This window comes from Grampus griseus (genome assembly GCF_964374135.1).
Source record: "Grampus griseus genome assembly, chromosome: 1".
Taxonomy (NCBI): Eukaryota; Metazoa; Chordata; class Mammalia; order Artiodactyla; family Delphinidae; genus Grampus; species Grampus griseus.
This window is the reverse complement of record NC_139017.1, coordinates 621,298-647,005: the sequence shown is the minus strand read 5'-3', so window position 1 is coordinate 647,005 and position 25,708 is coordinate 621,298. Positions and strand designations below refer to the sequence as shown.

Genomic DNA, 25,708 nt, shown 5'->3' with positions numbered 1-25,708 from the left:
GATGTGAAGGCAGAGGGACTCCGCAGTCTTAGAAATCATAATTTTTTCTGACGGGATACTTGGGGAAGCAACTAAATCATGGGAGAAAAGTTTAGCTGGAGTGAGAACATCTTACCTACTTTCTCTGAACACCTTCACCAGAGGGAAGTGTCCCATCCTTTCCTGTGGGGTCTCACTCACGAAGAGCCGGGTGATGGAATGCCACCTCCCTCCCAGACCCCCTGGGGGTCGTGTGCTTGGAAGCCTGACCACATCTTGATTGGAAGCCTTGACTGGATGTTGCATTTTCATGGTTACTGTTGTTGGCCACAGATGAGGAGGCCCACGTCTACCTTATCCTGCTTTTAATAGTTTCTGGTAGTGCCTCCAGAACATTCCTATTTTGCATCTGTTTAGCCCCATCTTAACACAATTTAATTAGGCATGAATGCCAACGATTACTTATTGCCTGGATTGTGGCTTTCTCAGATCTTATTTGTTACTGCTAAAATAAAAGATGTTTCGGGACTTCCCTGGTGGTACAGCGGTTAAGAATCCGTCTTTTTTTTTTTTTTTTTTGCAGTACGCGGGCCTCTCACTGCCGTGGCCTCTCCTGTTGCGGAGCACAGGCTCCGGACAGGCAGGCTCAGCGGCCATGGCTCACGGGCCCAGCCTCTCTGCGGCATGTGGGATCCTCCCGGACCGGGGCACGAACCCGTGTCCCCTGCATCGGCAGGCGGACTCCCAACCACTGCGCCACCAGGGAAGCCCAAGAATCCGTCTTTTCAATGCAGGGGACGCGGGTTCAATCCCGGTTGGGGAACTAAGATCCCACGTGCCGCGGGGCAACTAAGCCTGCACGCCACAACGAAAGATCCCTCACGCCCTCCAACTAAGACCCGACACAGCCCCCCCAAAAAAAGATAAATAAAAATATAAGATGTTTCATTTTTTTAAAAATTTATTATTTATTTATTTATTTTTGGCTGCATTGGGTCTTTGTTGCTGCGCGTGGGGCTTTCTCTAGTGGCGGCAAGCAGGGGCTACTCTTCGTTGCGGTGCGCAGGCCTCTCATCGCGGTGGCCTCTCTTGTTGCGGAGCATGGGCTCTAGGCGCATGGACTTCAGTAGTTGTGGCACTCGGGCTCAGTAGCTGTGGCTCGCGGGCTGTAGAGCGTGGGCTCAGTAGTTGTGGCGCACGGGCTTAGTTGCTCCGCGGCATGTGGGATCTTCCCGGAGCAGGGATCGAACCTGTTTCCCCTGCATTGGCAGGCGGATTCTTAACCACTGCGCCACAAGGGAAGTCCCAAGATGTTTCATTTTTAATTAATCAATTAATTAATATATTTATTGGCTGCGTGGCTTGGCAGATCTTAGTTCCCCGACCAAGGATTGAACCTGGGCCACCGCAGTGCACGCGCCATGTCTTCACTACTGGACTGCCAGGGATTTCCCAAGATGCTTCGCTTTAAACGATGGGAAAAAAAAATTAGCTTCTGACTCGACTCTAAGTCAGCATCCAAATGCATAAATTTAATTATTGTATATTCTGCTCAACTACCAAACAATCAAGATTTGGAGACACAGAGCCTTCGAGCTTTGCAGGCTGTCTGTCAAGTCGTTTTCAGAGTCACACTGTGGCAGGTGGAAGGTCAGGTGGGGGCGAAGTAGTTTCATTACTTACCTAGTGTTTCCAGCCTAGGGCTGCTGTGGCCCCAGTGGAGAGATGTATCAAGCGGTTTTGATGTGACCTGTAAATAAGGAGGAAAATGTGTTTCAAATAGTTTCTGTGAACATAATGGAATTTTGGATTACTGTACTTGTTTCTATCCACCTGGAGAGTGGATACACCCACTTCTTCCCCTGACAGCAGGGCGCTGAAGCTTTATGCTCTCAAACCCTCCCTGTCCCTTGGTTCTGTCCTTCCTGGTCTTCTCTTCATGGTGTCAGTAGAGGCATTCTCTCTGCTTTGCTGTAGCCTGCGTGGTTACTGACTTATTCCAAGATTTCTCCTGTCCTGATTATTTCCCTGAACTTGAATGCATCCCTTTTAAGACCTCTTACTTCTCCAAAGAAATGATTATGTGTATTCCTTTTGAATATGAATTCTTCATATTTGAGTCACATTTGCTCTGTTCTAACACTTGAAGGCCTGAGGCCTGAAGTATCTATTATTTAGTCTTTGAAAGTCACTGTTTCACTTTTATCAGGGTCTCACATGGTCACTTAGGGTAATTGGATTGCACTGATAGCATTAGAATTTGTAAAGCAATTAGTTGCTTTACTAATGACTAGCCCTGTTTTTTTATCTTACTCATAGATGCTATCTTTTATTGATGTATACATAGATTGTTTCTTTCTTTTTTTTTTTTTTGGAGAGCTATCCAGCAGTGGCCTCTCCCGTTGCAGAGCACAGGTTCCGGACACGCAGGCTGGCTCATGGGCCCAGCCGCTCCGCGGCATGTGGGATCCTCCCGGACCGGGGCACGAACCCATGTCCCCTGCATCGGCAGGCAGACTCTCAACCACTGCGCCACCAGGGAAGCCCGCCCTGTTGCTTTTTAAGATTCTTTCTCATTAAACTGAGAAGTCTTAGGAGATATCATCTATGTTCAATTGTATCCTGAGCTTTAACTTTGGTTGTATATTTGCTAGCATTGTAAAGCATGCAGAAGGGCCAGATGTAATAGCCAGACTTTTTTTTAAGATGTTGGGGGTAGGAGTTTATTAATTAATTAATTTATTTTTTGCTGTGTTGGGTCTTCGTTTCTGTGCGAGGACATTCTCCGGTTGTGGTAAGCGGGGGCCACTCTTCATCGCGGTGCGCGGGCCTCTCACTGTCGCGGCCTCTCTTGTTGCGGAGCACAGGCTCCAGACGCGCAGGCTCAGTAGTTGTGGCTCACGGGCCTAGTTGCTCTGCGGCATGTGGGATCCTCCCAGACCAGGGTTCGAAACCATGTCCCCTGCATTAGGCAGGCAGATTCTCAACCACTGCGCCACCAGGGAAACCCAACTTACTGTTTTTAATAAACTCTTTCAAACATTAGAGAAAATAATATAACAAATACCCACGTAGCCACCAACCAGCTTAAGAAATAAACTATTAACGATATAGTTAAATATGTCTTTATATTTTTACCTCATATAAATGTATCCCCAAATAATTTATAATATTGTTTTACATATTTTTTAAGTTATATAAATGGCATCATATCCTACACATCCTTTGCTACGTGCTTTTGCAGTTTTGATACTACATTTGTAAGATTCGTCTGTGTTGATTCACATAGCACTGGTTAATTCATCTGCACGTTGATAGTCACATGGTAGACCAGCATATGATTATACTAAAATTTATTTACCTTTCTTGTTGATGGACATGTAAGTTGTTTTCAAAATAATGTGTGTTTTTTGTTTTGTTTTGCTATTAAACATAATGTTGAAATGCAAATCAAAAACCACAGAGGTAGGGACTTCCCTGGCGGTCCAGTGGTTAAGACTTTGCCTTCCAATGCAGGGGGTGTGGGTTGGATCCCTGGTCAGGGACATTAAGATCCCACATGCCTCGTGGCCAAAAAACCAAAACATAAAACAGAAGCAATATTGTAACAAATTGGCCTGGGAGCTAAGATCCCACATGCCTCATGGCCAAAAAACCAAAACATAAAACAGAAGCAATATTGTAGCAAATTCAACAAAGACTTTAAAAATGGTCCACATCAAAAAAAAAAAAAAAACCCCACAGAGATATTACTTCACACCCACTTGGATGGTTTTAATGAAAAAGGTGGCCAATAACAAATATTGGTGAGGTTAAGAAGAAACTGAAGCCGCATGCTTTGCTGGTGGGATTGTAAAATGGTACAGCCACTTGAAAAAAAGTCTGGTAGTTCTCAAAGTGTTAAACGTAGAGTGACGATATGACCCAGCAGTTCTGCTCCTAGGCATATATCCAAGGTAATTAAAAACACATGTCCAAATAAAAACTTGTACATGAACGTTCATAGTGGCATTATCCATAATAGCCGAAAAGTGAACCAAGTCAAATGTCCATCACTGATGAATGGATACACAAAGTATGGTGTATTTACACAATGGAGTATTATTTGGCCGTAAAAAGTAATGAAATCCTGATATGTGGTACATGTGGATGAATCATGAAAACATTATGTTAAGACCAGGAAACCAGATGCAAAAGGCCATGTATTGATTCCATTTGTATGAACTGTCCAGAACAGGCAAATCCAGAAACAGAAGGTAGATTAGTATTTGCCGGGGGCTGGAGAGAGAGAGGAATGGTGACTACTGAGGATGTGGGGTTTCTTTTTGGGGTGATGAAATGTTGAGAAGTAAATGGGGATGTTGCACAGCTCTGTGAATATACTAAAAAGCACTGAATTGTAAGCTTTAAGCAGGTGGATTTTATGGTCTGTGAATTACATCTCAGTGAAGTTGTAAAAACAGTTTAAAAACTCATAATGCTACGTGAACTTTCTTGTACACAGTTCTGTGTGTACAGATTTTTCTGGAATTTATGTGAAAGATCAGATGTTTGTGCACCTTCACTGGATAGCACTGTTCCGGGTTATTGGCTGCACCAATTTACACTGCTCCCAGCTGCCTTTGAAAGTCTCTGTTGCTCCACATTCTCATCTGCACCAGCTGTTGTCAGGTTCTCTATATCATTGACTTCTCAGGCCAAGACTGTTACGGTTCCCAAATCGATTACTTGGTGTTCTCAGACAATGCCAGCAGTGCTGCATAGAATTCTTAGTGATTAGTTGTAAAATGTCAAAGCCCAGGTAGCATATTGCGTGATGTTTGGGGCTTGTGCGTGACTAACTTCACATAAGCTTTACGGAAATCAAGAGGGGACTGGACACGTCTGTTGCAGAAAGCCTTCCTGGCTTCGCACCAGACAACCGGGTCTCAACAATTCACGTTTGCGCGGCTCCGTTTGCATCTCATCTCAACCCCGTACATCTTCTCCCGCGGCCGTGCTCCCTCAGCAGGTATTTCATGCAGTAGCAGCTCTTTGTTCCCTGCGGCTTCTTCGTGGAAGAAGTTGTATACGTTGCACTAGGTGTTTTTGTTTTTTAATTCTGACTGAACATCTGGGGAAAAAACCCTTGGATCCTTTCAATGTATTTTCTATTTCAATCATAATAATTGCCACTTTTTCCTCTGGTTAGTATTGTGATGGTTTAAATGATGATTCCAAGAGCTGCTTTTTTTTTTTCAGTAAGGAGAGACTATTCAAAATGATTCTTGCAAGGGAGGAAGGGGCTGTAGCAATGGGGGGGTTTGCGATCGCGGGGGCTCTGTGGCTGTGGGGTCTGTGAGTGTCTTAAGACCTGTTATTTACAGTACCACTCATGACTGATTTCAGAAATGTACCTACAAATGAATACTTTAATGGGTTCCTGTGCATTTAGTATGTTCCATTGACTCTCTTTGTTGGCAAACTTAAGGCACTGAATAATTAAGAATTGGCTTAAGTGCTGTTGTATCAAACACCTTGACACTTTTTTGGTTTTTTGTTTGTTTTTTAAGGGTGATATATTTATCTTACTGCCATTTGTTTTTTATAATATACTGTTCAAGAGGGCCATTTTCACGAGAACATATCTAGGCATATCTTTGCCTAAGGCCTTTTCTAAACTGCAATTAGAAGAATGGAATTACACAACTTTTCATGGCATCCTTTTTTTTTTTTTTTTTAAATGAAAAGGCATAAAGAAGCGACATAGGAGTCCAGGGAGAAGAATGTTTTAGGAGACATTCAAGGCCAGTTCAAACAGTCTGTTGACTGAGAAAGTGGAGCTGATGATGTTTGTGTTTGCACGCAGTTGTCAATTTTCTGTCAGAAGCTTTTTGGCATTTGCTCTGGTCTTTCCACTGCCCTCTCGGCTAACCTGGAAAAATGACTTTGCTCTTGGCCTTCACCATAGCCTTTGAAAACAGATACTTTAAATTACTTTAAGACCTTGAATTGCCTTTCAGCCTTAAGAACTGTTAACCATGTCAGTGTGGCACATTAACAAGTAAAATTAGCTGCTGCTCTGGGAAGTAGGGTGGGCTAGTACTATTTATGTAGGCTGTCTCATTGAGTTTTTAAAAAATGTTCAGAGCAAGAAAGGTGAAACTTGGTCTCAAAAAGATAAAGGTTTCTTTCTGCTTAATTCTTAATTAAATAAAGACTTTGGCATGTCGTAATCAAAATTTCCATGAAAATTTGGCAAGATAATTCTGAAGTTTATCTGGAAGAGTCAATCAGAATGTCTTCAGAAATAGCCAGGAAAATTCCCCAAAGCCCAATGAGGTGGGTCTTGCCCTACCAGATGCCGAAACATAGTACCTATAGTAAAGTAATTGAAATCCTATAGTACTGATACGGGAATAAATATTATAGATCAGTGAAAGAAATAGAGATTCCAGAAACAGACTTAAGTACAAATGGGAATTTAATTTTGATAAAGGTGGCATTTCAAATTAATAGGACAAAAATGGACTGATTTATCAATGGTGTTGGGACAGTTGGTTCTTTACTAGGGGGGAAAAATTAGAGCCCCTAATTCTCACCATCCACAAAAATAACTTCCGAAGAATCAAAGAACCGTGTGTGTGTGTGTGCACACGCACACGTGCATATATATAAAATTGTTTTTAAGAAGGAAATACAGGTGAATATTTTTATAACTAGGAAAGAAGGGGTGGGAGAGAAAGGGCTTCCTGAGCAAAATGAAACTCAGAACTTCCATATGACAAAAGACATCATAAAAAAATCTGAAAGACAGATGACAGATTAGGAAAAAGGTTTATGATCAAAGGATTAATATCAAGAGAAATGAATTCTTCATACAAGCAATTTTTTTATTTTTAAAATTTATTTGTTTAATTAAATTGATGTATAGTTGATTAACAATGTTGTGTTAATTTCTGCTGTATAGCAAAGTGATTCAGTTATACATATATGTATATATTCTTTTCTTTTCCATTATGGTTTATCATAGTATATTTAATATAGTAAGTTCCCTGTGGTATGCAGTAGTACCTTGTTGTTTATCCATTCTGTATATAATAGCTTACATTTGCTAACCCCAGTCTCCTATTCCATCCCTCCCCCAACCCCCTCCTCCTTGGCAACCACAAGTTCTCTGTGTCTGTGAGTCTGTTTCTGTTTCGTAGATAGGTTCATTTGTGTCATATTTCAGATTCCACAGATTAGTGATACCATATGGTATTTGTCTTTCTCTTTCTGACTTACTTAGTATGATAATCTCTGGGTCCATCCATGTTGCTACAAATGGCATCATTTTGTTCTTTTTTTATGGCTGAGTAATATTCCATTGTATATATGTACCACATCTTCTTTATCCATTCATCTGTTGATGGACATTTAGATTGTTTCCATGTCTTGGCTATTGTGAATAGTCCTGCTATGAACATGGCGATGTGTGTATCTTTTTGAATTTGAGTTCATACAAGCAATTTTTAAGAATTTAACCATCCAAAAGAAAAATGAAGAAAGGCTGCAAATGGGCAGCTATTTGTATGGTTAACAAACATATGACATAAGATCCATATGGAATTGCCAGGGACCCAGAATAGCCAGAACGGTCTTGAACAGAAGGTAGGAGGACTCACACTTCGTGATTTGAAAATTCACTACAGAGCAGTGGTAATCAGGACAGTGTGATATTGGCGCAAAGATAGACATATAGGTCCATGGAGGAGAATTGAGAGTTCAGAAAGAAACCCATCTATCTATGATCAACTGATTTTTTTTAAAAATTATTTTATTTTTAGCTGCGTTGGGTCTTCGTTGCTGTGCATGGGCTTTCTCTAGGTGCGGTGAGCGGGGGCTACTCTTTGTTGCCATGCGCGGGCTTCTCATTGCAGTGGCTTCTCTTGTTGCGGAGCACGGGCTCTAGGCATGCGGGCTTCAGTAGTTGTGGCACGTAGGCTCAGTAGTCTGCGTATTGTATGATTCCATTCATATGAAGGCCCAGAATAGGAAAATCTATGGAGATAGAAAGTAGATTATTCATTACTTAGGGCTGAGGGGAAGGAAGCTCGGAGGTAGAGGGGTGACAACTAAAGGCTATGGACTTTCTTTTTGAGATGACAAAAACTTTTTATAATTGACCGTGGTGATGGATTCACTTATCTGTGACTATACTTAAAAAAACAAAACGCTGAAAAGTAAGCATACCATTGAATTATGTACTTTAAATGGGTGTGTTGTATGGTATGTGAATTGTGTTTCAGTAAAGCTGTTGAAAAAAATGAGAAACTGCCCACTTTCATTATTAATCAGAAAAATGCAAATCGAAACATTATTTTTGGTCAAAGCTTTAATAGAAATTTAAAAATTGGTTCTGTCAAATGTGGGTTCTGGTATGGAGTTGAGACACTGGGCACTCTTAAAACACTGTCTTGTGAATGTTAAAGCCTTTTCAGAAGGCAGTTTGGCAGAATTTATAAAAATATATGCAAATTATTTGGCTCCCAAGTTTTCTTTCCTTATATTGGCACATGTGCTGAAAGATGTTTGTACAGAAATGTTCTTTGATTTGTTGCTTTAGTGAGAAAAAATTAGAACAAACCTAAATTTATATAAATAGGGAAATGGTTAAATAAATTATGTATTCATAGCGTGACAATCTTTTGCAGTTGTGAACAAAAGAGGTAGACCTGCATAGACCTGTATTAACATGGAAGGTCTATAAAAATATTGTGAAAGAAAAGTACACAGAAATACATATAATATGTCCCTATTTATGCTTTAAAAAATCCTAAAAGAGAAAAATCTGTCCATATAGAAGTATATAACTGTTTAGACAACATTTTAGAAGGATATACACCAAACTGTAGATAGTTTTCATTTTTTCTTATTCTTACAATAAAAATATACTCTTATGTTACTGGATTACTTAAAAAAAATCAGTTGGAAGAAAAAGGCTATAGTATAAGCTGGTAGTGGATAGACCCTTGGGCTGGGAGTTAGGAACACTGCTGACATAGACTTAAGCCCCATCAAGTGATTTTATTCTCATATCTCACCTAACTCAGGATCAGGGAGGAGGATTGGTAGCCATGTTCCTCCCCATTATCACTTCCTGAGCATTACTTTCAGTACCTCTTGTAACAATAAAACACTTTCTGCTCCTTTGATTTCGCATGCCATTGAGCTGTGCCATCTTCTCACCCCTTATTCATCAAAGACAACTCATAACTTCCATCTAGTTACTGTCAGACCATCGGACACTCTGGCCTCTTATTAACTTCCTCGTTTTGGGTGACTTATCCCTCCGCCTTGCTCTGTCACCCACTTCCAGTCACCCCCAACACGGTTCTCACCTAGACTGCTCTTCCTCTAAGCGCCTGGCTTTTTGACCATCACGGTAGCTGCTGACTCAGTCACTCCCATTATAACCCAGTTCTTATTGGGACTCCCAGTTCCTCCCCCATCCCTCCTCACGTCAGCTTCCCTTATCTTGCTTAGATTCTGTGTGCACTCTGTAATGTTTTCCCTGAATCCTAAACTCCTTTATCTCTGAAATGTTTGAATTTATCTGGTAATGTCCTAACTCTGGATGAACCCAGGTCTCTGATTTCTCTTTGGTTCCACCGAAGCGGTGGAAAAATCACAAAATAGTACAGATTTTTACCACTTTACATTTATGGTCACCAAGTTCAAACAGGTCCTTACCATTGTCTGGAAATGCTGTTATGTTTTCTCTGGTCAGCTCACCACGCCTTCCCTGAAAAGATCATTTCACACCTCTCTGCTTTCCTGCCCTTCTCACCACTGGGCTTCGTCCTCTCTCTTCCACAGCTGATGCCGCCTCCTACTGCTCTGCCTCCTAGCACAGAATCTCCCACCTGGCTTTCGTCTCCAGCGCTGCCCCAAGTAGAGCTCTTTAAAGAGCTTTGACGCGGGGCTGTTGGGGCACAGGGCTGAGAGCTGGTTCAGTGAGGAGGCCCAGGGGCAGACGGATGGGCTTGAATGCTGTCATCTTCGTTTTCAGCCTGTGACCTTGGGCAAGCTGTCTAACCTTTAAGGAATGAGAATAATAATAATATCCTCCTTAAAAGCTTTCTAGGAGGATTAAATGAATTAATGTATGGGACAGTGCTTAACCCATAGTACTAAAAAATTTACTGGTTAATATTGTTTGATATTACTATTTATTAATTAGAATAATTACTATTCTGTTCATTATATAAAATATAATTATATAAACTCAAATCATTATATTAAATATTTAATTACTAGTACATTTTATAATATATTGACTAAATATATTAATTAAATAGATTAATATTTAATATGATAAACAGTATTATGGTTACTCCCACCACCACTTCCATTACTGTTATGGTTATTACTGCTGTTTCACAGATAAGATAGAAAACAGAGAAATTAGATGAGAATTTCTTTACCTTTTCACCTCCAAACCACTCTGCCTTTGTCTACAGCATTCTCTGTTCCTTCCCTCCTGTTGCAGTGGCAAAGGTGTTTCTTCCATCTAATCCTTCCATCTTCGTTTTAGAACCTTTCTCCACAACCAAACACTGTTCAGTCTTTCTTCAACCTTTTCCTTTTATTTTGACCCTTCCAAATGACATTAACCATGCTGGCCTCTTCCATTGTACAATAACACGCCCCCCCGCCCAGCCTCTCCCCAGCCTCTAGTTGTCACCCTGTCTCTCCCCTCCCTTTCTTAGCTGTATTTTCCAAGGCTTATCCGTGCTTTCCTTTCCACTCACTCGTCATTCCATTCCTGTCACACCTCTGCCTCGTTGCTGCGTTGAAGCACTCCGTGCTGAGGGCATCTGAGGCCGGTGGGTGCGCCTGATGCCGACATTTCTGTTCTTTGTTTCACCTGATGCTCAGCAGCATCAAGCACTCTCTCCTTCCTTCTTGACGCCTTTTGATTCTGTGGCTTCCGTGATCAGTGTTTCTCTCTTTTCTTCTCTGGCTGCACCTTCCTTGCTTGCGTGTCCTTTTCTACATGGTTTTTAGAGGCTAGAATGTCTCAGCCAGCACGTCAGGATGGCTGAGTGGTCTAAGACTCCAGACTCAAGGTGTGCACCCTAGAATGGCTCGAAGCTTGGTGCTAGGTCTTCTTTTGACTCCATTCTCTTCCCATCTCTTGTCCACATGCCCAGCTTCAAAGAGTCCTCAAAAAATATTGGCTGCTGTCACCATTGTTAACATTATTTGCCAACCTTCCCCTTCCTTAGAGGACTGTTAAGAAGACCCCTGGGAATATATTTAAATATTGAATATTTTGGTAAAATGAATGGCATTATATTATAATTTACTTATATCTTATTATTCCACTGAAATTAATCTGGCTCTAAAACACAATAAAACCCAATCCTGTTGATCAGCTTTATTACAGTAATATATTATTGGAATAAAAAAGTTGTTGATATGATGTGTCTAGAATTACCTTGTTAAGAATTAGTAATCATCAGAGTGTCCACATTGAGCAATGTTCAGACACTATACATGAGTAGCCATTTCCAGGCACTGAAGAAGATGATATGGATAATAATAGTAATAACAATGACAATGACAAGAATTCAGCGTAGTCCTAACAGAAATATCTTCTGTATGTTGTTTCCTGTTCCTTAAATTCAGCAGATTTTCATAGGATATGATCTCATGGCCTAAAAGAAGGAAAGAGACCTCTGGAGAAACTGACAATTCTAAGTCGGTACATCACACCCACACCCACACCTACACATACATATACACGCATACACACACAGAGACACTCCCCTACATACACATTACACACACACACACACACACACACACAGAGACCTAGACACAGAGACACACATACACACACACACACCACATTCACACATACATATAAACACAGACACGCACATACACACACCAGAAAAAGCAAAAACACAAAAACCAAGGGCAAACAAATTGTAATGTCATTTCCATAGCAACAAGCTGGGATTTTTGAAATGTGACGTCAACTTAGAAGATGAAAGTCTCCTACTCCATGTGTCATCATGTTAGTGTCACCTGGTAGATGGTGATCTGGGTCTTCACTGGACTCTTTTCATAGTTGTTACAACATTTGACTGATTTTGATGACATTAAATTGCCTTTCAGGAAATGTTCATCATTTAGTTACTTTGAAGTCCCTCCCCCACCAACCTGTTCTTCCAAAACAGTTCTGACTTCTTTAAGAGACGGTCAGGCGCACTGGGCGGCCCAGTATTCCCGGGGACAAGGGTGCTTCCGTCAGAGCAGTGTTGTGTCTGGTGCGGCACATAGCTTGCCTGGCAGAGGTCTGGGCAGAGGGGCAGATTCCCCAGGCCTGCTGGGCGTGGCATGGTGGTGCTTGGGTTTCCCTTAGGGTGCTGACGAGCTCAGAAAGCATCCCTCTCTCAGTGGCCTTGGAGACGCCTTTCGATCACTATTTGCTTACGAGTTTAAGAGTAGGATCAGAAAAGGGCTCCCCCTTTCCTTCTTGCTCCTTGCCATATGCAGTGCTACGCTGGTGCCATTTCAGAGTTCGTTGTTCACCCCACTCTCTCCCCTGGTACCAAACACAGATCACGTTGTGTAGATTGAGGTGGGAGATGAACCTCTGAATGACTAAAAGCTGGTACTGTGATCGTCACCGTGTGGACTCTGACACTTCTGCTCCCGGCTAGCGGTGCCAGGACACCCTGTGTGCTAGCGGTGCCAGGACACCCTGTGTGCTCACTGGACGTGCCTGGGGATGAATGTTAACATGACGGACTGTATTAAAATAGGATATTAGAAATTGTTTTCGTATTTAGTTAAAGTCACACATTTGTCCTATAACCAGCAGATTTCTATCCTAGTTAAACTTGGTGTGTTAGGTTACATTCTAAATAGTTACTGGTACCATTAAGCAAATGTGTATTGAATGCTTTCTGTGTGTAGAGTGCTATTCTAAGGCCTGGGGATACACTGAGTAAGTCACAGTCTCCTTGGAAGGAGTTTAGCCTGGTGGGCAAGTTGACAGTCAGCGATAAGTACAATAAGATGCAAGGCGCTTGGAGACGTGGGCGGTGGTAACTGAGTCTGCTAGGATGGGAGGGACAGCGAGGCGGGCTTCATAGAGGAGGTGATGTGTGGACTAGGTCACTGAGACCACATAGAAGCTCTAAGCAGGGAAGACATTCCAGGCAGAGGAAACGCGTGTGCAGATGTGTGTGGAAATGTGGCACGTTTGGAGACTCATCATGGTAACGGCGTATGATAGCTGGTAGCAACATGTGTGAGCGGGTACATTGACTGGTCCCGTTCCAACCTCTGTACACATATGAAGTCAGGTAGTCCTCATAACAACACTGTGAGAAAAATACTGCTGTTCTTCTTCTTTTAAAGGTAAGGTAGCCCAGGCAGAGAGAAGGAACTTACCTAGGGCCTTAGAGCCATTAAATTTCACAGCTGGCATTTGAACTCAAGCTTTCTGGCCAATGCTCTAAATTGGGTGTCAGCAAACTAGAGCCCACAGGCCAGATCCAGCCCACTTTCTGGATTTGTACATCCTACAAGCTGAAAATGGATTTTGCATTTTTAATTGGTTGAAAAAAGAAAAAGAAGAACAATATTTTGTGATGTGAAATTTATATGGAATCTAAATTTCAGTAGCCATAAAATTTTCGTGGAGCACAGCTACCCTCATTGGTATTGTCCATGGCTGTTTTCACACTGCAGGCAGAGTTGAGTGTTTGTGGAGACTATATGGCCTGCAAAGCCTAAAATACTTACTCTCGGGCTCTTTACAGAGAAGGTTTGCCATCCCCTGCTCTAAATCAATGCACCAGACTGCCTCATAATGCATTTTGTTTTATAAAATCACACAAAGCCCGTGTGTTAACAGCAGTACTTGGATTTCCGTACTAACCTCTTTAAACATCTACTTTCGTATTTGTTATCTCTTATGTCCTCCCATCAACCCTGCGGTCGGAGGAGGGTACAGTTTGGTGCTTGCTCTCTTACAGCTCGGAAACTTCGCTGTGGAGAGATCGGGCTGGGCTCTGGCATTTGTGTTGCATCTTCTGCTTGTGTCGTACCTTGTGCTGCCCCCCCTTCTGTTCTGAAATGTGCCCTCCACCTCTGTCCTGAATGTGCCCGTGCTCACGCTTGGGCTCGGCCTGTCCACGAATGAGGTGATGGAGACCGTTGAAAGAGCCCACGCTGCCCTTCACCTTCAACACGTCTGCAGCAGCAGCTGACCTACCCGACCTTGGCGAGGGTTGCCTAATCCTGGGTGCACTGCCCGCCAAGTGCTTCAGGAGCCTGGGGTTTGATTACAGATAAGTAAGCACTTGCCGTGAAAGGAGACAGGGACAATTCTCATTTTTATTTCCGTAAAGGGATGCCATTGCATAGCTGGGCTATGTCTTCAACTTAAGTAAATTTTTAATCATTTTTCAGGTTTTCACTTGTGCATTATTCTACCTCTGGAACATGAGGTTTCTTTTTGCTATTCCTGATCTTTTCCTGGGCTTAGTAATGCCTTCTCTTAACAAGTAAAAAACAGAAGCTCTCCTTGTTACCTTGGCAATACCACTAAGCTAGTCAGAGAGGGTGGAGTCTAACTCTTCCGTGTGTGTGACCTCAAGGGATGTTTGTGTTATTTATTGATTTGTACTATTCATTCCACTGCCTTACCTCCAGGACTTAGCAGTCTGAGAGTTGGACTATAGGCCGTGTTTCTTAAATTATTTAGATTGATGCTTTCAGGAAAAAAAAAAAAAAGTTATTTCGATTTCTAAAGTCTTAACCGCTATTACCTTCTCTTTGAGCCCCAATAGTGAATTTATATTATCAGCAAAATTGATTATCCTTAAAAAACTAAAAACAGAGTTGCCATATGATCCAGCAGTCCCACTCCTGGGCATATATCTGGAGAAAACTCTTAATTCAAAAAGTTACATGCATGCCAATGTTCATAGCAACAGTGTTTACAATAGCCAAGACATGGAAACAACCTAAAGGTCCATCAACAAGGTGTGGTGTACACATACACACACACACGAGAATATTACTCAGCCATAAAAAAGAATGAAATAATGCCATTTGCAGCAACATGGATGGACCTAAAGATTGTCATACTAAGTAAGCCAAAGACAAATATATGATACCACTTATATGTGGAATCTAAAAAAGATGATACAGATGAACTTATTTACAAAACAGAAATAGACTCACGGACATAGAAGACAAACTTATGGTTACCAAAGGGGAGGGGGGGGAGGGATAAATTAGGAGTTTGGAATTAACATACACACACTAATATATATAATATAGATAAACAACAAGGTCCTACTGTATACCACAGGGAACTATATTCAATATCCTGTAATAAACCATGATGGAAAAGAATTTGAAAAATAATATATATATAAATATATATATGTATAACTGAGTCACTTGGCTGTAAACCAGGGAACTAACACAGCAGTGTAAATCAGCTCTACTTCAATTTATTTATGTATCTATGTATTTATTTATTTAGGCCCCGTTGTGCAGCTTGTGGAATCTCAGTTCCCCCAACCAGGGATTGAACCTGGGTTACGACAGTGAAAGCACTAAGTCCTAACCACTACAGCACCAAGGAACTCCCTACTATACTTCAATTGTAAAAAATACAATACTTCTAATAAATAAAACAACAACAACAAAAATTGATTATACCCAGAGTTGGTCTGTTAAGGCCCAGCAGAAACAAGATGCTGCCTTAAGAAAGGTCAACTATGATTCTGCTCGTAGCCAGCGTTTCCTTGGCCACAGGCCAAGGTGCAGAGGTCAGAGCAAGTTGGAAAGCAGTCCTCTGTGTCAGGGGTCAGATGCCTCAGGGATGCAGCTCAGACACCTACAGCGATGGGCCTCACGAGTGCAGACGTTTGTCTAGACCCAGTGAGTGAAGCACATAAGGTGTGTGCTTTCCCCATGTGCAGAATCTACTTCAAAAGAAAAATAAGGCTGTGCGCACGCATTGAGCGCTAGTTAATGATATGCACGGTGAAGGGTTTCGGGGAGTTGTGGCAAAGGTCTGAGTCGGTGAGGGGTGGGTGTGTGGTACAGCAAGTCTAGTGCAGGGTTCGTGGTGGGCTACAGGCTGGGAGGAAGTTGAAGTTCTTTGAACTTCTCTGTATGTTTGAATGTTTTCATGATACAGTACCTGGGGAGAGCGGCTAGGGCACGTAGCGGGCAGGGTGGAACCCAGTGGGGATGGCGGGGCGTCGGGAGCTCACGCTCTGCCCGGAGGCGGCAACTGCTGCTCGGCTCCGAACGCTCGTCGCTTTGTGGGAATCTGGCCCCAGCATGGCCAAGTGTTCTTGTTTTCTAAACGCTTCAAACTGGAATTTTTAATGTGAAAAATCTTTTTTTTATAATGCCACATGGCCCAACAAAATGCTTTTAATTTACCAACTCCTTTCCCGTCCCAGAGATTTAAACTTTAGAGAAAAAATTGGAGGTGTTCTCTTGGTTGTAGAGTCACCGCTGTTGTCACTAACATGTGACTTTAGAGAGATTTCAGCTGCAGCTGAGATCTGATCCGTAACCTCAGCTCCCCAGCTCTGTGGGCTGCTGTTCAATAATGCTTTGCCAGGGCCGGGCCACAGCACTCCTGACACTGACCCAGCTGGGGCTTAGCTGCGGGGCCGGGGAAGCTGCGAGGTCAGGCTTCTTGGCCTTGGTTTTCCTGGGCTCGCTTGGGGGTGGTGTCAGAGGGGAAGGGCAGCAGGCAGTACCCGCTGCACGTGGCAGTCACTGAGGCCTTGAGAGAAATTAGCGCTGCCTGGGAATCAGGCACAGAAAAGACTTCTAAGACTTGCTTAGAATCCCTGTTTTGGCTCAGTGGTGTCACAGTCCACGCGGGGTCCTAAGCTCCTAAAAGCCTGTGTCACCCCTTTTCACCTTTGACGCTCTGACAGGCCACCCTGTCCCTTCCGCCTCAGGAGCGCTCCTCAGACCCATCCCTTCTCTGTCTCCACCGACAGTACGTTCCTTCAGGACTTCACCCTCCCTGGCCTCGGTTGTGGTTCCCAAGAGGTGTCTCCGTCGGGAGTTTTTCCTGCCGGCGGGTCAGGCTTCATGTTCCCACTGCAGTTCTCACTCTCTCGGACAGTTTTTTTTTCTTTTTTTGCGTTACGCGGGCCTCTCACTGTTGTAGCCTCTCCCATTGCGGAGCACAGGCTCCGGACGTGCAGGCTCAGCGGCCATGGCTCACGGGCCCCGCTGCTCCACGGCATGTGAGATCTTCCCGGACCAGGGCACGAACCTGTGTCTCCTGCATCGGCAGGCGGACTCTCAACCACTGTGCCACCAGGGAAGCCCTCTCGGACAGTTTTGATGGTCTCACCCCCTGGCTTCAAAACCTCAGGCCCTCCCTGCTGCCTTCAGGATAAGGTTAAAGTCTTTATAGGGGGATACGGGGCCTTCATTGCTGCCAGTCTCCCCTACCAGCCTCTCCTCCTTCCATGTCCCATTAGCCTGCAGGGTCAAGTTCAAACTCTTCAGTCTGGCAGATGGAAGCCCTGTTCAGATTTTCATGTATGCCCCGCCCCCCGACTGAGTACAAACAGGCCAAACTTCTCACCATTCCAAAAAACTTTTTTTCCTCTCCTCTGGATCTTTGTATGTCCTGTTCCCTTTCTTCTGATTCTCTTCATCCCTGCGCTTTCAGCTGGCGATGCCTCGTCCTTTATGACGCGGGTGAATAATATCCATTTGGGAGGTGCTCCCCGTCACCCCCAGACAAAGTTAGTGACATCGTACTCTGAGCTCTAACACTGTACATGTCTCTTATTTTATGTTAGAGTATGATTCCTCTTGCATGTATCATTTAAATGACTTTTTCTACCACTAAATGGTAAAGTCTTACTCATTTTTGATTCCTGCCTCTCTTCCTAAGCACTATGTCTGGCATAGTATAGGCCTCAGTAAATGTTTGTTACGTGAATGAATGAGAAGTGCTTCACGCTCAAGGGACACGTCACTAAGATAAAGTCTTAACCTGTTCTTTGGTGATGTGTCAGTGTCAGGTCTGCAACTTAAATCTGTCTTCTCAGATTTTCTGCCTGTGCTAACAGCAGACCTGATGGGCCTCTACAGCAGCGACTCTGTTACGTTTGTACAACCCGGTCTGCGGGCCCGGAGCCCCCTTGTGAGCTGTTCTTCCAGTCCTGGCTTGTCGTCCTTCCTTTCCTCTAGTCCCACCTCTCGTTTACTTCTTCTCTTTCTTACTAACAGAACCCGACTTCTGTGGCCTGTTGGCATCTATTGGAACTTACATAGAGTTTATACTATATTTGTGTTTATTTTAAATGAAGTATATAATTTTTGCCCTTTCTTGTGCTCTTAGAGACTAAACAAAAATAATAATATACTGTTAATAGTCACAGTAGCAGCTAACACTTCCATAGCATCAAACTATATACTGGGCACTAAGTGCTTTTGTGTACCTTAGCTCATCTGTGACCCATGATGTAGGTACTGTGATTGGTACGATAATTTTGCAGATGAGGGAACGGAAGCATACAGAGACCACTTGTTTCAAGAACACAGAGCTACTGATTGGTCGTCCCAGGGTTTGCAGGCAGTCTTAATTCCATAGTCCGCACTATAGACTACCGCACTGTACCTGGTAGGGTTGTGTGATTGCGTTCCCTGCTGCCTCTGCAGTGTAGGACCCTGCCCATGGGAAGACATGACACAGACTAATATATTAGTAGCTTTGCCTATGCAAAACTCTGGATGAAAATGCTGGGAAAATAATCACTTCTTGCTTAATGTCTTCTTTTAGGAATAAAATTTGCTGTACTGATTTATACTTTGAGAGTCTGACCTTCCTGTAATTTCTTTGTGGCTTTTACTCCTTACCCAGCTCAGGTCCCAGAATTGCCTGCCTTCCTTTTTTGAGGCTTACTTGACAGCGTGGAACATTGCCCGTGCCCTTGCTTTCAGACCATACTCTTGTGGCTTGTGAAATACTTGTTTATGGGCACAGAGTGATCTGGAGTTAAACAGAAAAATCGCTCTCCATGGGACAGCAGTTTACATGCCAACTGGCAGCAGGGTGGACCTTGGGCTGCGGTTAGGACAGGTAGCCAAGCTATGAGGGAGGTTTCTAATCTAGCTTCATGCTAATAAACAGAGTGGTAACCCAGGCACTTTAAATGGGATCTTTGTGTTTTGCATTTAGTCTAGTCAGGAGTGACCAACTCACATCAACCAGTTGGCCACATTCCTCATATGAAATTATTGCAGAGCTAGACTAATGTCAGTTTACCCTGTATATGCTAAAGCAACGTCATTTTTAGGAAGATAGTGTCAGGTATTAAAAATGTCCCAACACACACACACACACACACACACACACACACACACACACACACACACACACACACACACACACACACACACACACACACACACACACACACACACACACACACACACACACACACACACACACACACACGGCTTCCTTGTCGGTCCAGTGGTGAAGACTCCCCACACCCAATGCAGGGGGCACAGGTTCGATCCCTGGTTGGGCAGCTAAGATCCCTCATGTCACACAGCGCAGCCAGAAAAAAAAAAAAGTTCCATGGGCCAAGTGGTATCTTGAGCATGGCCCGTGAGTACTGTTTTGGGTGCCTCTAAATTGGTAGGTAGAAAACTTAGGGGATTCCACAACTGAGTATGTGACCTTAAGTACTTCATTTAACTTTTCTGGGCTAGTTTCTGCATCCATAGAATGCGAAGTCGTAATGCTGACTGTTCAGCTGCCACATTCCTTCCTTCCTTCTACAGCTTTGTTATAGTCTGCTTTTCCCAGGGAACCTCTGCTGATCTAGTCTGTTAAGGTGAGTCATTTCATGACTTGGTAAGCCTCAGCCCTTATGTGCACAATCTGTAAGAAGATAATCTCTCCAAGGGCTTTCTTATTGCTCTACAAGTGTCAGGCTGATTTAGCCATATATACTCTTTTGATCTGAGAGAAACTCATGCTTGGAATTTACCACAATTATTAGGCCTTATTTATTGTTCCTCAATATTAAGATTATCAATGAGTGACAGATAGAGATTTGGAGACTGGAACTATAAAACTTCTGTTTGAGAATAACCATGGGCTTTGAGAAGATGCAGCTTTCATTTCCTGGGCCCTTTCTTCATCTTCTTCTTCTTGACTTTTCAAAAACCTGCCTTGATGACAAAAGTTAGGTCAGCTGTATATAGCCTTTATAGTACAGAAGTTGCCAAGGTGATACCTGTAAGAGAACTTAATGGGCTTTTCTTCATTTAAATGCACGGGGAAGGTTGAGGGAAACGTTATTAGAAGGGTTAGGGCTTGCGGCACTTTGAGGATGTCCTATTAGAACCCAGAATGAACATATTTTTGAAATCTGAATACGGCCAACCCTTAGACAGTATAATACTTGCTCTTAACTGAAGGAAGGTGTTCTCTGGTCCCAAATTATGAACACTTACAGTCTGGGGATAGCATGCCAGTTTATCGAGAACAAGAATCTTAGTGTACACTCCATGGAAAATTCTTTCCTTCTGATGTCTGTGTTGGCTCTCTCTCCTGAAAGGCCTCAGATCTGTGTCCAGAGCCTGCCTGACCACTGAGTACATAATCAAATATAGTTCTCACCATCTGGGAGCCAAACTGTCCATGCCAGTGGGGCTGTGAGTCTCACACAGAGCTGACAGTGGCTGGGTCACCTGCCTGTCGGAGCAGACTGCTGATATGATTCTCACTTCAGTAGTGGTTACACTGTATCACGGGCGGAATGGAAGGTTTGACTCAAGCACTGGGTCAGGCGGTATGAACTACAGTAAGGTAAAGCCTTCTCGTGCTGATCTGCTGATGGTTGAGATTTCCAGATGTACTGACTTCTTTATCACCTTGAATCTGTTCGTCTGAATTCTTGTCACACGGTGAGGCTGCCCTGCTGGAGCAAGGGGACTTCGAGCTCAGACACGCTGTGTCCACAGTGGGCTCACCATGAATGAGTGAGTCCGCTCACTCACTGCCCCCCCCCGAGTGTCAGCTCCAGTCCTCGGCCAGAGCACCTGCAGCAGCGTGCCTAACGCAAGCGCTTGGTCAGCTCTTCCAGGGCAGTTGCTCTGTGGGCTGAAAATTGATCGGAAAACCTTCTAAAACCTTCTGTTAAATGCAGCTGTATCTTAAGAAGTGGTATAATTAATTTTTTGACCAGCTTTCATCTGGCAAAGAAGGGTGACCCGCTGCTGTGACTTTTGTTAGTACCAGGGTGTGAGGACGTGGCAGGCTCTCTAGGTTCTGACTTCCTGTTCCGCGCCAGACATATTAGTTTCCTGCGGCTTCTGTAACACATCACCAGGAACTTCGTGGCTTAAAACAACAGAAATCTATTGTCTCACAGCTCTGGAGGCCAGAAGTCTGAAATCAGGGTGTTGATGGGACCACACTGCCTCTGGAGGCTCCAGGGCAGAAACCTGTTCTTTGCCTCTCCCAGCTCCTGGTGACGGTCGGCGTTCCTTGTGGCCGCATCACTCCAGTCTCTGTCCCCGTGGGCACACTGCCACCTCCTCTTCTGCCTTTGTCAGATCTCCCCCTGCCTGCCTGCCTGCCTCTTAGTTGGACACTTGTCATTGGACTTAGGGTCTCACCTCAAGACCTTAACCTCATTACACCTGCAAAGACCCCTTTTCCAAGTCAGGTCACACTCTCCAGTTCCAGGGGTTAGGACATGGACATATCTTTTTGGGGCCACTGTTCAACACACCGCATCAAAGGAACGGAGATCTGTGAACACAACAGAATGTATGGGAGGCATCAATATACAGCGTCCTCAGTGTAGCCCCAGCCCGTACTTGGATGTGCCGCATGATTTTGGTGGGATTAGTCTGGAGAGAAGCCTTTGGTGAGTCCAGATAACCGAGAATCAACAGAACGTATAGAAAATGTGACTTTCTGTGCCTTTGGGCATTCGTTCTTTGTATTCAGCAGACATCTTTTGGTGTCCTACTAGGTGCCCAGTGCTGCTCTAGGTATTTGGGATATATCAGTGAACAAATAGTCAAAGATTCCTGCCCTTGTGGAATTTACATTCTAGCTTTGCTAGCAATGACTTGAGAATTTCATATAGGTGATTCAGGGTGTTTGGCCGATAAATATTTTTGTGAACGACATTAGGCTCTTTGCTGTTATCTCCAGGCAGTTAGGGTTTTCAGCGTAAAGTTGAAATTATATAATTTTGGGAATAATACAAACTTTGAGTTACATACACTATATGTAAATTATTGTTATTGAATTATGAAAGTTTGGGATTGTAAAGGACAAAATAGTTAAAGGTATGCAGTGGGGATGTATTACGAGCATCGTCATCTCCCAGCGCTTTTGTCAGCCTGATTTGTGGAAATCAAGGCAAGCGTGGGCTGAAAAATCCAAACAAATAGGCGTCCCGCTGCCCCAAGGCCAGCGTCAGCATGTCCCCTGTGCTGGGGTGGACGGGCCTTTGTTGGGGAGACGCCGTTCTGGGCCCAGGCAGGTAGTCTGAGCAGTGTCCCGAGACACGGCAGCAAGGTCAGCGCTTGGACCGGTGGCGCTTGGTGGCGGTGACAGTTGCAGGCTATTTTGGGAACGGAGGAGGCTTTGTTTTGTAAGGTGGCCCCTGCACTCCCAGATTAGCTCTGGCACTGGTCAACCATCAGCCCTTGCTGGAGAGAGAGCAGTATTAGGTACAGTAGAGGGACTGTGGTACTCCTGCCCATTTTACCGCTAAAATCAAGGATTTTCCTTGGAGGTAGCTTCTCATTGCCAGGGAACTGTGACATGCTGACTTTAGGAAGCTTTAAATTATTACCTGGCAATTTTTCTGATAGCTTTCTGGGCTAATAATTAAATAATATCTCTTTCTCTCAAGGAGCTTAGAACAAGTTGTTACTTTAGTAATATTCTGCTTGTCTTTAGGGAAGGAAAATATAAAGAAATGGACATAAACCACAGCAGAAAGAATAGGGTTAAATGCAAAGAAGAGCTTTCCCACTGATGTCAAAAGTAACAGCAGAAAGCTGTTTAGCCTTCTTTGCCTGTTCAAGAAAAGGAAAGACCTGTGTATGGGGAAGGCTCCCGCAGCCCTGTGTGGAGGCGCAGCGCTGGGGGCCACGGCCCGGGCGCGGCTTTCATAGATGGCGAGTCTGCTCATCCTGCCGGCCTAGTCCCCATGAGTCAGCAGCACAGCTGCAGGCAGAGTGGGCAGAGGGCGTCTAAATTTAGTCATTGTTTAGTTGAGAAGGTTTTCAGGGACTGTTTGTCTCTCCTCCATGACTTTAGTCATATTCTTTCTTCTGGAGGGGAAAAAAACAAAAACAAACAAAGAACAGAGATCGGTCACTCCAAGATATGTCATGAGAGTGACTGTCCTACAAATCTGTTGGCGGGTCTGCCGACGACGATCCTCTTTAGTTAACTGTGGACGTACTGTTTGAGTCCTATGGCTCCTGACCTTAGGAACCCGCAGGATCCTGGGCCCTGGAGGGAATTTCCTGAAGGCAGATTAACAAACAGGCTCCCGAAGCTTGCTCGTTCAAAGACGTTTGCAACCGAGCTGCCTTCCTCCCAAAGGGCGCTGGAGCTGGAGGGCAGTGGGCTTGACAACAGCAGTGCCACGCGCTCTGCCAAGGGCTCATCTCCTACACCCTCACTAAGGCCTGCGGGGTGGGCAGCATTCCCATGCTCCAGGTGAGCCGCTGGCGCTCAGGTTGTATCCTCGCTCAAGACTCTGCACGCTGGCAGGGCTGGGGCACGAGCCCAGGTCCGCCTGGCTCCAAAGCTGATGCTTCTCACGATACACTGTCCTGCACTCTGTGGAGGGTGTTGGGAATCACCTAACAGTTGTCCTGCTTTATTTTCTCTGAAATGATTCTTTGGAGATTGATGCTTTGTCAGATTACGTCGCAGATTAGGCCAGCTTTTTGTTGTTATTGTCTCGGACATCCTCACAGTGTCATGCTTATAAAAATACTGTATCAAGGATTCAAGATTCATAGACAGAAATTATGAAACTGAAAAGGAAGAGAACTAAAGTTATGATGGGTGAAGGAGATTAAGAAAAGGAAGGGAGATACGTAAGAGGGGAGGAAAGAGAAAAGACAGGTTTTCTCCTGTTTGATACCTGGACTAGCTGGGGTTATTTTAGCCTCAGGAATTTGGATGCCATCATCTGCAAAGGGTGAAGAATCATCTTGAAAACACTGGCTTCCAAAATTCTGCCTAGTGGTGGTGTGGCCATTGGCTAAGTGTTCAGGCTGTTCTTTCAGAGCCAAATACATTTGCAGCCAAGCAAGGAGCAGTTGACCCAGCTGCTTAACACAGGTCAAGATGGCACATTTGACCTTCCTGACAGGAGTTTATGACTACATGGGCAGAGAGAGTACTTACCCTCTAAACCACTTTCTTCTCCTTGGACTTTAGCACCTTTTTGAAAAGTGCCCTCGGACTTCCCTGGTGGTGCAGTGGTTAAGAATCCGCCTGCCAGTACAGGGGAAACGGGTTCGATCCCTGGTCCGGGAAGATCCCACATGCCGCGGAGCAACGAAGCCCGTGCACCACAACTACTGAGCCTGCGCTCTAGAGCCCACGAGCCACAACTACTGAAGCCCGGGCACCTAGAACCCGTGCTCCGCAACAAGAGAAGCCACCGCAATAAGAAGCCCACGCACCACAACGAAGAGCAGCCACCACTTGACACGACTAGCGAAAGCCCGCGCATAGCAGCGAAGACCCAACACAACCAAAAATAAATTAATTAAAAAAAAACTTTTTTTAAATGCCCTCTTCCATCCTCACAGTTAAAGTGTTAATAGTTTTTAGTGAGGTACTCTGCAAGGGGTTGGTTAAATCTTGCCCGGTGGGATTATAGACTGGCAGACATACAGTATATGAGAGATTTAGTGATAATCATAATTATGAAATAGTTTATAATGTTATGAATAGTTATGAAATATTTTACCTGGTAAAGAAGTATAAATGGGGAAAGCTTGTCGCAATTGATCAACCTAAGAAAACATCATAGAAGAAATGTAATTTTTGGAGCTGCTTGTTGAAAAAGAGACTGTCGTGAATACTGGCTATAAAAGTCGTCTGGCCTCAAAAGATCGGGTTGGAGGAATATATTATGTGACATCAAATCAAATCTAGGTTGAGATGTTTAGCTAATCTCACTAATCGTAAAAAGAGTATCAAATGGTTTGGGGGAAATGAGTGAAGATGTCATTTTGTAACCAAGGTCGCCTAATCAAATATCCTCTAGATTGCATCAACCGCTTTTCATCCATCCTTTGTTTCTAAGCGGGATTGACACGCGGTTTATCTGGAGGGGTTTCCTGAAGTCCTCTTGGTAGGATAGGTGCTCCTTAAGTGGAGTAGTTACCCTCTGAATTCTGGCCTGAATTCTTACCACAGTAAAACCTTTTGCTGTTTAAACTGTCGCTCATTATCACCATAAAATATCCCTTGGTATATTTCACTGACGACATCAGTTCTCAAACTGTTTCATCTAAGGAATCCTGTACACGCTAAAAACTTACTCAGGACCCCAAAGAGCTTTCGTTCATAAGTATTGTTATATATTACTGAAAAATCTTGAAAATATTATTAATATTATTATTAATTCATTTAAAATAGCAATAACCCATTACATGTTCA

The 25,708-nt window shown here is 43.8% G+C and overlaps 1 protein-coding gene and 1 long non-coding RNA gene across 18 annotated transcripts in view; one reads left to right on the top strand and one right to left on the bottom strand.

Annotated features, from left to right (window-relative positions):
• Nucleotides 1-25,708, top strand: part of PPP1R12B (protein phosphatase 1 regulatory subunit 12B) — a 204,564-nt gene that overhangs the window by 23,128 nt on the left and 155,728 nt on the right. Inside the window, exon 1 of one of the 17 annotated variants that reach the window (XM_082679746.1) lies at nt 4,968-4,990. The exons of 15 other annotated variants lie outside the window; for them this stretch is intronic. The gene's annotated coding sequence lies outside the window, so the exon portion shown is untranslated. Of the gene's footprint in view, nt 1-4,967; nt 4,991-21,392; nt 21,924-25,708 lie in introns of those variants that run through there. One more of the 17 variants, XM_082679745.1, reaches the window with a different exon arrangement.
• LOC309838689 lies at nt 6,997-10,573 on the bottom strand. Its single transcript, XR_014298379.1, has 3 exons — nt 10,428-10,573; nt 9,694-10,039; nt 6,997-8,001 (listed from the first exon to the last, which is right to left on the bottom strand). It is a non-coding gene; the product is annotated as an uncharacterized lncRNA (long non-coding RNA).